The sequence below is a fragment of the Crassostrea angulata genome, chromosome 1 (assembly GCF_025612915.1).
Source record: "Crassostrea angulata isolate pt1a10 chromosome 1, ASM2561291v2, whole genome shotgun sequence".
Lineage (NCBI taxonomy): Eukaryota > Metazoa > Mollusca > Bivalvia > Ostreida > Ostreidae > Magallana > Magallana angulata.
In genome coordinates this window covers 3,394,463-3,409,954 of record NC_069111.1, presented here as the reverse complement: position 1 = coordinate 3,409,954, position 15,492 = coordinate 3,394,463, and positions in this window count along the sequence as shown.

Sequence of the window (15,492 nt, the reverse complement as noted above, 5' to 3'; positions counted from 1 at the left end):
TCATGCAATGATAAGCAACAGCTTTATATAATTCTGGGTCCATTTAATTGATTTATATCCACCCTGTCATCGTCATTTATTTTCTCGGAATCGTATTCCTTATTATTCTGTTTGACACAATGTTGCGAGCCTTGTCTTACCAATGAGTGGATGTTTCAGCTTCCACTGATACCAGATCCAGAATAAGGCGCCAGTCCGCGCGTGACTTAATAAATCATGGCGGTGATCAGGTAGTTTCTTTGTTTACCTGTGTTTTGTAAATAAATCATCTCACCCTCTGCTGTATCATGTAAGCTGACCCGGCCACTTGTACAACAATACAGATCGCAGACACAGATTTTGTCAGAGGACTCAATCAGAATAGGCTCAATTTGCAGACAGGTTCTTTAGAATTGGAGCCGGTCCGGAAATCCAAAACAGGACCGATCGGCCACAATTAGAAGAAAGTGACACGTCGCGGGTTTTTAAAACTCTCCATCTTTTTTTTCCTCTGCGTGAGATACATATTTTGGATTTAAATGGAGTTAATATCGGCTAGAGATCTATAAAGATCAGCCATTCTGGTTCAAAAGGGGTGCCAACGCGCGACAAAAACTATCACTAAATTTAAACTGATATAGTAATTATGTAAAGGTATCCTCAACAAACTTGAATCTGATGTGTCGGGTTTATCATTCAATGAAAGCGCAAAGCCGACTAATTGCTGAGCATCTGAGTCAAAATTACACTGAAGTATTTCTTCGTGAAATATAATATTATACTATAAGATGTACATGAAAGTAATAATTAACTGTTATTTGGTAGTACAGACCTAGTGGCACTATTTTGATATTAATACTTTTTGCAAATGTGCGAGACATCTAAATATCTGCTAAATTTAGAGTACAATTAATGACGCAGAAATGAAAAAAAAATCTATGTGGATTTTTATATTTTTTTTAAACAATAAAAAATTAATTTATTGATTTAATTTTCTACAGTTAGTAAAAAAATTAATTTTCTCTCTTTTCTTTTGACATCACACGCGAAGACATGTCATATTTTTTTTCCATTTGCTTTATTATTAATAACACACGATCGAGAGATTCTCTTTTTACATTTCGTAACAAGGTTTCTTGATGTCAACAACTAGTTATCATATTGACGAAACAGGACTAAAATAGTCATGTTGTCAGCGTTTTAACACGTACAGTTTAAGATTACTCATCGCTCAAATGTATTTGTTACATACAATTTTTCTTTGCCAACTGACTTACGTACATGTATGCGGCCAGTCATTATTACATTAGTACATGCATATACATGTATTAATAAAATTTAAAAAAAACTACAACCAGAATCCCCTTGTATTGTACATGTACTAGTTTTGGAAACTTTACAAGTACATGTACATATGTTGACGATAACAAAAATGTACGGATTAGATTAAAAAATATTTTGTTTGAGTACACATATACAGTGATGTATCTAGAGTGTCGTTTCCGAGATCAAAATCAAAATGATGCAATTTTGCATTGTATAAAAAAACATTGTTATTCGGGCCTCATCCCTTCTCATATATTAATATGCGCACCAGGTCATCAGGTTAATTTAATTTCCTACAGGGAAAAATCGGAATACTGTACACGGATATCCTACGATACGGGTTCAGTGTTTTAGTTCTGCCTGAAGCAGTTCATTATGGACAGGCTTGAAAGACGTCAAAAAGCCTAATGAATAACTCCAAGTTTTTTGTGTCTAAATGTTTATCAATATGTCAATTGTTTAGCAACAATTTGTCAACGGTTGTAGGCCGCAAACACGAGTGCAACTGAACATCGCTGACGTAAAGAACTACATCTATGCAAGTATTTCCTTGGGATGGACTAAGACTGTGGTTCCAGCTTGCTACACAGTATTCTGAAACCTCACCGCATTGAATAAAGGTTAATTGAGTTTTGAATTTTAATAAGTATTTATATATGCAGGTGTCGATAACGATTTTGCTTCCTCTTCTCATATGAGTACAAAATATTTAAAACGAAAATATAAACTTACACAACGTAAACGTGTAAACAAAGGTTTTCTATTTTCAGGAAAGTGTGTTGTCCTGTTAATGACGTAATACGTAAAGCCACACGTGTAAACATGACAAAAACAATGTGTGAATTGTTTTGCCTGTTTTCGAAGTTCATAATATTAGAAAACCAAATTTAAAAGGGGGGGAGGGGGGTCGATGAAAAAAAAGATTGTTTCCTTTATATTTCAACGTATGACTATGTCACGTGTGCTCATTATGAACTTACACTCTGTAAGAGGGGAAGTTAGAAAATTCACAAGAAATTGGGTGTTCCCCAGAATTTAACACACATAAATAAGGTTGAGAAACTAAACTACAGATGCGCAATTCTTACATCGAGATTTGTTTTCTTAGAATCATTATGGTACATTCCCCTTATAAGATACACCTTCAAAATGCTAAAAAAAGAAATAAAGATAAAAACCACATACAAAACCAAAGTTAAGTCACCAGGCTTGTTTTTCTGTCACTGATTAACTTACGGCCTAGAAGAATATGTAAATACATATTATGTATGTAAGTTATAGGCTTTTTATTTTATTTTTTAATTTCCGTACATGGATTTCTAAATAGAGTTTAACATTTATTTGAACACTACAGAAATCGCTACATTAGTATATAAATGTGCAAGGTTTTTTTTTTTGTTCGAACTAAGGCAGCTAGATGTCACGAGTAATGGAAACACCATTTCAGATACTTTGTTGTTGTTTTTTTTATTTTTCATTTATTTATCTAATTCTTCACTTTCTCTGAACTGTGTTACATTATGGCATCGACGATCAGCTCCAGAAATGGTCATGATACAATTTCATTCTTCCTATAACTACTTCTTATGATTTTACGCGTGTTTCCAGCTAAAATATACACAAGCAAGCAACAACACTATGTATTTGGGAATCGATTTGAGTTAAATGTCTTAATAAAATTTCCCCTAGATTTCAATTCTGTAATCATGATAATATTTGCCTTGCAAGAAAAAACCCTAACATGTCGATTTCTATTTTCAGATTTTGAGGTCGCGTGACTTAAATGTAATGATAGAAAGAGTTCACATTGACACGTGACCTTCGTGTAGACACGAAAGCTTACATCTATTTATAGGTACAAACAGTTCACCGAATTCAAAATGCGTCCTTCAACATGGTCGGTATCAAATCATTAAGAATGTAGCATATTATACATTTCTAACTGTGATAATTTGAGAAACGGGAAAATGACAAGTGAAGGTTCACATATCACTAGTCTAAATAATGATAATAAAATCTATATACAATGGTTAGTTCCTGAGCTCTATATATGGCATTAGATTAGATTTAAAGAATTGAGTTAAAAGTATTTGCATATTGCGGTAGGATCGTAACATTTAATAGAAACGGTATAATTAATTCTTCATACTTCAATGACGAGATATTTGTAAAGAATACAGGCTCGGACTTTTAGGGAACATGGGAAAGTGAAGGAATCCATTGAAGATGATAACGGCCATAGTACACCCTATTTCTTAAAACAATTGTTGTACGCTAACTCGAACATGACAACAGCCTTAGTATATCTTATATCTTATTTTATAATAAAGATCAATTATAATACATAAATAAACCATGTTCTGAATGTACGTATATACAGTAAAAGGCGAACTATAAGTAAAAAAAAAAACGCCGTCGTACTTATTATATGTTTTTTATTCCAATATCATAAGTCTTTTCTGGCAACTTTTTGCTCATAAAGGGTACAATTAAAAAGCGAAATTCAAAATTATTTCGTTTACATTGAAAATTCAGTATATTTTATATACAAGTCAAAATTGTACTTATTGTTGACTAAGATCCTGCTTTATACTTCGGAACAGACAGAGTATCCCTGCACTGTTATAAAATGCAAACCTGAAAGTACAATAAAGTGATGTTTGTACACCTCAATTGGTTTTTTTTAAATTAAACATAAATATTTCATCGAAAATCCAGAGGGACAGAATTTTATATCTGAGCAATATGAATATTTCATTTTCTTTTATTTTTGGAATGAGCAAAAAACTAATATGCTTAAAAATTTATTATGAAAATTAATGCAAATCTATTGGTAAAAAATTGTGTCTCCGTAGTACTAAAGAGTCAAGGTCACTTGAGGCGCTCAATGCCGGAAGTCCATCTTCTGTAGAGAGATTTACATTTGTACTGTTCGGAAATGCTTATTGACGCCATTTGTCATTTCTCTTTGTACTTTTTCCCCGGCGCTGCTCGCCATCTATTTTTTTAATATCGTGTCTATTTGCACAAATTATGCATCAGTTTTACATAGATAGCCATTAATCAGTTTCATTTTTGTTTTAAATGACATATAGCCACAAAACCTCGTCATAATGGTTTAGACCACCTTTGATGTCCTTTGTTTTGGACGAATGGCACAGTTAGTTTGAACTTTTGAAATTCAGTAAGCGAAGTAAAGAAATTTTATTGTTTTTTTTATCCTATTGTACAACTGTAACTCCACCAATTGCCAATGGTTTAGTGTACGGACCAGTTCAAGCACATTTAAGAACTAATAATGATCGACCAATTAAGTTTTGGTTTTTAGTTGTTTATCGCTAGTTTATGCATCATATATGTTTCCTTAGGAGATAGAAAGTCCTGATGATAGCAGCCTTCTACAACATGTAATTTTTGCAAAACCAAAATAGGTGGAATAAAAAAACTATAATCATTGTTTCCAAGGAAAATATGTATCTATTCTCAGTGTCAGATTAATATGACATTACAAATACTACGATTACTTAACTTTAATGTGCTAACAGGGATTTTAAAAGATATGGAAAAGGAAAAGATTCTCACCAAGTTTAAACTAGAAGTACATATACAACGTACTTACTATGTAGCCTCGAATTGAATCTGATTCGTGTTGACTTTAAATCTATTAGAAATATTCGGATGAGAAAAAAACCCCGACAAAAACAATTTTATAAGAATACGTGTCTGTCGTTAACAAATTTTCAAACACCCATATATTTGACACATTTGCCACAGCAATTTAGCTATATTTGTATTCAAATTTCTTCGCCATACATGTATATGCATTCGGAAGTCTCATGAGTTTACAATATATACATGTTTTAGAGCTATATACTGAGTTAAACATGTAGTAGATTTATATCCCGAGTTATGTCGGAAGTGCCATGAGGAATTATGAAATTGTTGGATTTTTAAAACTCTTTCTACTACAGCAGGTTTTTTTTTCAAATGTTAATATATAATTCTGGCTATTCAAGAAAAAGCTGTTACGTCATTTTCTCAAATAAACGTAATGAATGTTGTTACATTGAGGGTAAATATATGTATGTCCCCATTCTATCGTTAGACCGAGTCCAGAGGACACTCCCATTCAACGATATAATATTCTGAACACTCATTGAAAGTAATGACGTGTAATGGCGATAAATACGAATTGGAATTCAATTAATGTACTATATGAACATAAATTTAATTATAGGAAAAGGTCTAAGTCTTCAATATATAACACTGTTGATTTAAATTCTAAATTTCTAGCAAAGGTACACTTAAGTAATCTCTAGAGTGAGCGAATTCAAAACGAAGCGAAATAATTTTAAAGTGTGATTAGACAAAAAAACATGCTGCAAATATAACTCTACATGAAGTTTTTAATCGTCTTTCAGTCAATGTTTTTTGTTGTTTTTGTTGTAGTAAAAAGGATGATCAAGTGGGACTAAATGCAGCTGATGTACATTCAATGATATTTCAGATAGCCTTGCTCTTTTTTCAAGCATTTATTCTTTGTGTAATTAATTAATTCTTAATTGTGTTCCTTGCACAGTGTCAGAGCCATGCGGACAGCATGTTGAGGCTGTCAGGAGATATAATTTATGAATATTAAATCTCAAAAACGTCCGCGGTGAATTCAAAATGTAAATAAAGTACCAGCCTGACACCATCACGGTAGCGACCTGCGGACCCTTCCCCCAGAACCAAGATAGGTGGTGGTAACAAATAACTCTAACTGTCAGCCGCCAACTTCAGCCCCGGGCAGCAGTTGTTTCTCCAGCTTTTAACAACAAAGAGACACCAGCATTCTGCCCGGGGACAAATGGCTCGCTAGCTCTTCTCGTGGTGAGGTGTCACTTGGGATTGTTTCGGTTTAGGTACGTTTTCTGCAGGTGCGCGCGTCAAAATCTTGTTTACAGCTTATGGCAGAAGCAACAAGCGTAAGTTTCAGTCGTTATGTCCGGTTGTCCGCGCGCTCGGTGGTTGCGTTTTTTCAGGTCTTCGAGGGAGATCTCCAACTCGTTTCATTGATCTTCGCCCCACACATCGCTTTAGGAGTGGAGATGATTTGGGCGTATGAAATCATCCTGATCCACATCACCACGATCTGTCCGTTACCTGTCCCCCACGGCTCCCCACACGTGTTACACCGTCACTCCGAATCTCACAAACCTCAACAGTTCAAACCAGGCTCCGGATGCGTAGTGCATATATCATACAGATTTAGAAATATTATTTTTATATAAATACTGAAATTTAGAATTTTTTGTCATATTCATTATATGATTTTTTTTATTAATCATGATATCGAAGTTAGTAGACATAGAACATACTGGATTTATTCCTCCCAACAAAATAAAAATTCTCTGAATATATCACAGACATGCTTCTGAATAAAATTAAAAATAAAGAGAAAATTAATAAAGCCTCAATATTGACAAAAAATCATTTGGTTTCAAAAATTATGACCGTAACGTAATCAGTTAATTTTAACCTAAATGACTTTACATGATTTTAAAAAGAATATTTAGTAGTTAAAGATATAGGAATTAAGTTTAAAACAATTAATTTGATTATTTAGGTCTTTTTGAAATGATCGTATCTGCTTGCTAACATCATGGATGTATCAATTCAAAAAACACTTGAAATGTTGTAGAGGTGTATGTTCGCTCATCTTTCAACCGTTGGAGAGTGTCAATACATCAGCAAGTCCCGCTATCTTTAACTCTGAATGCCTTCCTCCTCCGAGATTCCAAGGAACAGCCTTGTTTTCAAATAAGACGTTCATGTCGGTGAAATTACAAATAAAATTTTTTTGCGTGTATTAACATCATGAATATCTGTAAGACTTACTACGTCTTCACAGAAAAGAATATCAGCAATATTTAATCTTTTGAAAAAAAAAGGATTTCCATAAAAAATTGATTGCTTTTCAATTAAGCAAAAGGTAATACATGTATATTTACCCACCATTTAAAAATTAGAGTTATGGCCACTGAATGGTAAGTCTAAAAGAATTTGTTGTTTTGTGAATTGTACCGAAAATGCAATTATTTTTCATTTCCTGTAAGACAATTTGTCAAACTGGCCCGTAATGATGAGTATTTACAATGCCATACGTATCATAAACCGTGGCTTTTAATATAATAAACGTGGCAATATCTAATTTATAACATTCTATATTTTACAAATATTCTCCCTGCTGTCTTTTAGGGAATTGAGTGGAGCGTGTATGTTTATGAGCCGGAGACGGTCAGCTGTCAACCCGGATAGTGAAAAATGGCCGTTCTCAGTATTTGACTGTTTTACAAGTTTTCGCTAACCTCCAGCACTTAAAGTGATGATGTCCAAGTATACCGTGCCAACTCAGACATTTGTCATCCAAAAACGACCCCTGGTGTGGTAGTCCGGACCGTCCACACATAGGGGCCGAATCTGAGGCGTCGTTAACGTCAATGACCATTTTACTGGGAATGGAACCGATTGTGGCGGAGATGAAAGTTGTGAAGATAAATAAAAATAAAAAATAAAATAAATGGCTTTATAACTTCTAAACCTTAAATTATAATTTTCTACAAGTGTTTGATATAATTTGTCTTAATTTATTTTATATACATGTGTAAAATGAGAAATATTTCTAAAAGAATAATTTAGTTAAATGCAAATTCTTGCCCAGCAAAGTTGTAATTAGGAAAACAAAATTCATGAAAAAAAATACCCAAGGAATATCAAATTAATAATGTTACTTGTTGTATATTTCTTCATTACCCGAGCATGGAAATATTCACCATGCAGTGTAGAATTTTGCCGATAATGATAATCTGGTGTTTTGAGTGATTATTTTTTTTCCAAGGTTTGCTAATTTTAATTTTTTTTTAATTCAAGGTTTAAACGGATGTTTTAACTTTGTGATTATGTATCATGGTAAGAAATCACTAAGGCTTTTGCTCCTTTCTCCATGGGTTATTGTATTTTGTTGCTTACGGAAACAGTGCAGACAAATTGCAAGATCATCAATTGTTGGGTTGTTAGCCGAATCTAAAATATGGATTGTTCACCCCTAAGACTCTGCCGATAAATTAGCAGTAATCACAAAGTATGGCGTAAAAATAAGTTTCTTTGAATAAATGTAAAATGTTGGGGTTTTTCTGTTTTGACACGCCAGTTTAAGGTAGTCTTCTGGAAATTGCAACGTTTATTAGAAAAAGACCGAATGTGACATGACACTAATTGGACCGTAATAAATGAATCCCTGTTACACCTTTATTTATTTGTTTGTGCGCATTCATGCCATTGACAATAAGGTTTCTATATCATGAAGCAATTTAAAGAATGAATTTTTTTCTCATTTACAAAATGCGTACCTCTTGACAAAGGTTGTTACTATTTCAGTATCCCCCCCCCCTTTTTTTTTTTACCAAATGTTCAGTGTAAACAAAACTCCGAGAGTCATTTGTCATCGAAAAAAAAACCGCTTGAATGTTTGGAGGCGTGCACATGTTTTGCTCATTAATAAGGAAAGGTGTTGGCCATGGTCAAATTTGTAGTGTGCTTCCGGTATTGTCTTTCTCTTGGAAATGGTGGTCGTTAAAATTTGACAAATTATGATTGTCAAAAGACGTTGAATTGAGCCCGAGAAAAAGAAAATCTTGCAGATAGATTAAACAATTAAGATTTTGTTGTTCAAGTTGTCCACTTCCAAAATGTATGATTTACAAGAATATCTAAAAGAATTCCACGTCCACTAAGGGAAAAAGACGTGTGGGGGGGGGGGGGGGCAAGCAATATTTAGTATAATCTTGCCCTATAGAATAAGGGCATTGATTTGGATGATATCAGCTATGATGTGAATTTGTTTGAAAATATCAGATAGATTTCTTGGCTGACCACAAAAATTTACATGCACTTATTATTTGGGCATCTGTAAGAGTATAATGAATAATCTGATTCATAGTGTATCATGTACCTCTTATAATATTATGTATATATTTATTATACTATTATACCTTTATAAGTTTACTATAACTAAATATCATTTGTACTCTTGATGAATAGACACTACCTGATACCCAGTCCTTTTAAGTATTTATATGCGTAATAGAATATTGGTCGAAACAAATGTGGTATAAAAAGACTGCAGTGTACACTATTTCACTAATCATGGTAATATGTCTTGGCCAATTTGTACAATATCTGCGGGTAAAGGGTCTAACTAACCACCATTTTTTAGATTGAAACTGTTACATTGATAGAGGTCAAGGGTTTAAAATTGTTTGGTTAATAAATTATGACTTTTGATGCTTAAGTTTATTTTTGAATATTGGTCTTTGCAAAGAATAAATAATTATCATGTTTCTAAATTTTTTAAGCTGATGTTTTGCATAATTGTGATATTTCTGTAGATACATGAAACAATACATGTTACAAAACATAAAGACAAAACATGCATGCCGTGAAGTATGTTTTTTTTTTCTTAAAAAAGGAGAAAGATACACGTTTGCATGAATGTCTTGTTTTCGTTAAAAATAAAACAACAAAAAAAAAAAAACCCTACAAACATGTAACGACTTTATATGCAGTACAAGTAAAATTTATATGCAGTACATATAAAATTTATATGCAGAACATATAAAATTGACTATGACACGTGCCTCATGAATATTCATTGTTATTTTATGGGTGATGCTGTGGGACCGTAAATGCCACGGGATCCAGTTTTCTGTGTTTGTTTTGTGGCGGTCCTGGGAATCTAGCCACCTGTGCCTGGAAAGACCGAGAGTCAGCGTGAGCGCGTGACTAGCGGCGAGGGGCTCACGAAGGGGCGCCACGGTACGCAGAAACTGACACGGTGTGCGGGGAAAGATAGATCGAATTTTTTAGCTACTTATCGCTTCATTTCTAGGAATATGATAAGTCATATCCAATTAAACAGAATCTCAGGACTGACTTGCAAGAAACATGACGGAGAAAATCATAAAACATCCTATTAAAAGTTTCTTCACGTGGCCATAAAGATCGCGCTGGCATTTTATAATATTGCCGTTGTACAGTCGGCATGAAACCCTGTTAACTGTTTAAGTTATTAGCCGGCAGGGTAGACTTTGCCTGCAATAAATTGAATTTTACAAATCTCGACAAGATTAAACCATCGAAATACCATGATGTCACTTGTAAATATTGTCTTAATTGAGGTCGGTTTTTTAACATTATAGCTCAAAAAATGGCGGGTAAACGCTAGGTGTTTGACACTTATAGATCCAAGCGTCTTCTTAACGTTGAGTAATCATGTAAGACGGGCGCTCTTATCTCATTCAACGTCTCTTCAATTTTCGTCTTGTTTAAAATTTTGATTTGAAATGTGGCAGCCATGGAATATGGCAGACGATATTGTACATTCATATTTATTTTAACATTCTTTGTCTGGGTTTGTAGGGAGGGGGAAGGATCTCGCGTCAGTTAACAGTGGCTTCAAATCCAACGATTTGAAAAAAGATTCTCTGTGTCGTTCTAAAAACTACGATTAGCTGTAAATTTTAGGTTTTTTTAATCGATACTTTGACAATAAACATTTCTCTGTTTACCCGGTGTATTATGTCTACAAAGATAACACTATTGAGTTATCTGAAATGCGGTTTTCTATCGAACTTAAGGGAAAATGTAACATCTGAATAGGGCCGCTAGAATTACTAATTACGGTGTAGAGTGCATGAATACTGTAGTTGTTGTTGATTGACAGGTGAGAGAGACAGGTAATAACGCCGAGGTACGGTCCAAATCCGTGCGCTGAGTGACCACTGCACGCGTGCGCAAAAAACATCGCCGCGCGTGCGACACTGTGTCAATTTAAACAGTTCACAGAGATGAAATAAATAAAAACAGGATTATACGAGATTCTCGCTCGCAGTTATTTTTGTGAAAGGTCAAATCAATTTACACAGAGCTCATGCAGGATAAACAAGCGTGCATATTGTATACAAGAAATGTATATTTATGAATTTAAATGAGTGCAATGAAGATAAATGAATCTCAAGAAATTGTAGAATAATTACAGCACAATTACTACAAAGCTGAAATTGGTTTTATCTATTCCTTTTCTTTTTGTATTGCCCTTTACTCCATTAGAAAAAAGTTATAAATGCAATTGTTGTGGATTTCAAAACAGAATATGACATGTACATGTGTAGATTTTTATATAAGATAAGTATGTTGCACAAAAGGATTAATTTAGTATAACGATACGTGACACGTAATAAATGGTTGAATACTTTATTCATCATAGCAAACAACTGATAATTATGGATAAAAGTTAAAAAAAAGACTGTATGATCACAACATATTTACAATATTCAGCCTTATAAATAATTTTTCTATCTTTTTAAAAGATCCTAAACTGTAAGGACAATGTTTTAGAAAATAATTTACTTTACTTTTATTTATCAACATTTGGCTTCATTGTTGTAATGAAATTTTCACCTATCTTAAAATGTCGTAAATTTTGTAATTGTCATTATATTCCACGATTTTCAGCCCCTCTATTACAAGCGAACATTGACCACTTTTCGTTTTTTTTTCGTTCTGGGGAGGAGTTTGTTAAGGGGGCTCTTCACAGCGAGTCTTGACAGTTACTGATGCCTCTCATTATTCCCATACAATGATAAATAACCCGGCCTTATAGATTATTTAAACCAGCGGTGTGCCAGCGTCTGATCATCGGGATCGGCCTGCAAAGACAAAGCCCCCCGTGATCAGGCATTTATTGTCGGGTGTGGTGTCAGCTTTCCCCGGGTGTTATATCGGAAGCCCAAGCCGTACTCTTCTCCCACTGAGGATAGACGCTAGAGAAGGGAAGATTTCTCCGAGAGATCGCATATATATCCTGTCTGCCGTGGCGTTAAGCCTGCCCCTTCTCTTTCTCCTCGCCCGGAAGAAGAGTGAGATATCTTTGCGCTGCTTTGTGGAAAACTTCATCAATCTTGTGTGCCAACATTTCATTTTGGTCGCTCATAATTTTTTGTCCTAATTATATAAAGATTTAGACAGCGGTGAACAAACTGCGTGTATTTGTTTACTTTTAAACGTGAGCCATACTCCTCACGACTACAGTACCATTACTCTGAAATTGGGGCTGAAAATCACAGTATTTTGGATTTTAACATTTACCATAATGACGGGCGTCTATTGCAGATTGATCTTAACTTCTTAATTCATTTTAACATTGGTTTTATTTTATTATTCATAACATGCGCAATTTCATCGATTTAATTTCAAAATGGTAGTTCAAAGTAAAAATTTAAGAAGTGTTTGTTTAAAATTGGTTAACTATTTTTTTCTACCAGAATTTGATTTATCAACAATCAGTAAAATGTGCTTTATGACCTATTTTCATATTCTCATTACAAAACATGTGTATAAGTGTCAGACAGGGGAAAACCGGTAAATAATATTTGCATACAATTAAACGTTATAAAATTCATGCAACCAAGTTGATGTCTCCTGACATACCTTGATTATTATAAAAGGAAAGAAAAACATGTTTACGTATTACGATATTTGAAAATATACGTTTTTTACAAAATCGAGAAGTTGGCGAAAATGCAGGTACACACCCCTTTAATTGTAACGATCCAAATTATTCTTATATTTAATCGGTTTTAGAAGCTAAATCTAACAGTAGGGAAATTCCTAAATTATGAAAATGATATAAATTTAATTAATAGATTACGCTGCTGTACTTGTTTCGAAAAGGGCCATATAGATTTTAGCATTAAATATTTGCAAAATTAATCATTAACTTTAGATGTATCTCGTTAATTTAACTCATTAGCAACTGATGCAAAGAAAGCCAACATCTATTTGTCAATTTCAGAGATGCAAAAGTTCCGAAAGCGTATTTGATAAAAAGAACGCAAAATTTAGGAAGAATTGCTAGACTAGGAAAAAAACTCTAAAATGTCTATTTATCAAAATTTGGGTGGCAAAAATATTCAAATGCAAGAAATACTTTTGCTAAACGATTATTCTATATAAATAATATGTGTATTATTGAAACACACATCCCAATGTGGAAAAACGAAAAATAGATATTAATTAAAGCCATTTTTGGGGAACTGTGATGAAATTTCTATTCAAATTTTATATCGACTCAGATTAACTGTAATATATTGTGTTCTACAGTTACATTTGCCCTGTTTTAGGGTTTATTTTGTTTGTTTGTTTGGTTTTTCTTTTTTATGGTCTTTTTTTTTTTTTAATTTTGGTTCGTTTTTTTTGTGTTCAAAGTCTTTGAATTTTATTATAATTATACATTTAAAAAATGCTAAAAATAAAAACAGGTGAATAGAATTATCAGTGTTTTGCTTTTCGTTTTTTTTTCTTTTGATTTTAATTAAATTGCCGTGAGAGGAGGATGTGGTGTTAAAGTCGGAATTTCAAAAAAGTTCATTCTTGTAGCCTAATGGTCAGATAATCTATTAATATTTTTTTTTTCAATTTTTCGAAACAAAGACTATGTCGCATGACGTTCTTTTCTCGACGTTTAAAAAAAAGAAGTTTGAATATTAATTTGTTGTTATTGTAGAACTATTTAAATAAAAACAGTACTGAATTTATTTTTAAAATCAATATAATAAAAAAAAACTTGCCATAACTTCTCTTTTTTGTTTTTTTTTTAATTTTATTTAATGTTATTTTGTAATTATCAAAGCTTCTCATGCTACAACAGTAATTGAAGTATAGTCTCGAAGCTACAAAAAAAGAAGATTTTGTTTACGTTTAGCGATAAGCATACTTTCCTGACAGAAATACATTAATATATGTAAAGGAATGTTACGTGATAGTCTGACACCTATCACCACTGACCAAATATCTGAACTCGCTAATTAATAAAAGTCATTATGACCCACGATAATTAATTATGTTTTATCACCGCTGTTGCTCGTTGCTGCAGTACAGTGGTCAGTTATGCCAATCGAAAAGATAGACAATCATTAATCATGGGAGTTGCCGTGTTGGAGATAAAACAAATTCTATGATTGGGTGATGGACAAGACACTTCTTCAGTGACAGGGACGATAAATTACTGAGAATTTTCTCAACAATACTTGTACAATTTCAAAACAAAATCGTATACTGAAATACTTATATTACATCTTTCCCTTTCGTATCGATATAAAAAGTAAGAAAAATTCGTGTTATGTTGTATTTTTAGACATAACCGACAGCTATTTCTGTTTTTGAACAAAGATAAAACTTCAAAGTAATGCTGCATTTAGACCTTGTTTGATTATTTGAAATAAAGAGTTAAGAGGTCACAGTCTGTTGAAATTTTAACGCCTTTATCTTGACGGTCGAGCCAAGGGGTCATGTGTTTCCGATGACCTAATTAATCCATTTACTTCTTTATATTGATTCATAAATATAATTTTTGGAGAGCGAAATTTGGACTCCGTAACCCAAAGGATTTTGGCAAAACTAAGGATTACGCCCTGCAGATCCTCCAAGATCCGGTGCAGAAATTTTTGTATTCATGACTTGGTGATAGGACAGTTATTGATAGTTCAAAGTCGATAACAAGTTTCCATAACTTGCATCTTTTTTAACACAGGGTCGCCCGATAGTTCCGCATGATTGTCGTATGTGTATGTGAGTTCCTTAATCCGGTGCCAGAAGGAAAATCATTGGTGTGGAATGCACTCAATCTACAAAAAAAAACACAATAATAAACTGAGAAAAGTATTGCAGAAGTTATGTATCCCCTGTTTCCCACATTTGATTTGTATTCGGTTGATCTTTGTTTCAGTTCTGAAAAGACTGACAGGTTTTCCTGAAAACTGTCACGTGCTTGAATTGTGTTCATCAGATGGAAATATAATTGTTATCACAATTTTGAATACATATGAATGTAAACTATCTTTTGTCGTCTAAAAAAAAATAAGCAGATTTTGATATAAAAAAAACAAAACAAAATATAAACAGACCACAATACTGAATGTTTTTTCTTGGAGTGCCTCCCCAGCTGTTCTTTGCTTGATCAGGTATGGTGCACAGGAGATTGCCCAGGTGTGATTTTATATTTGTTTTTAAAACATCCATGTTGCGGCATTCTCTATTGGATAACAAGCGATACAAAGCATTCTCCTCAATGAAGTGTTAATGTGCGCA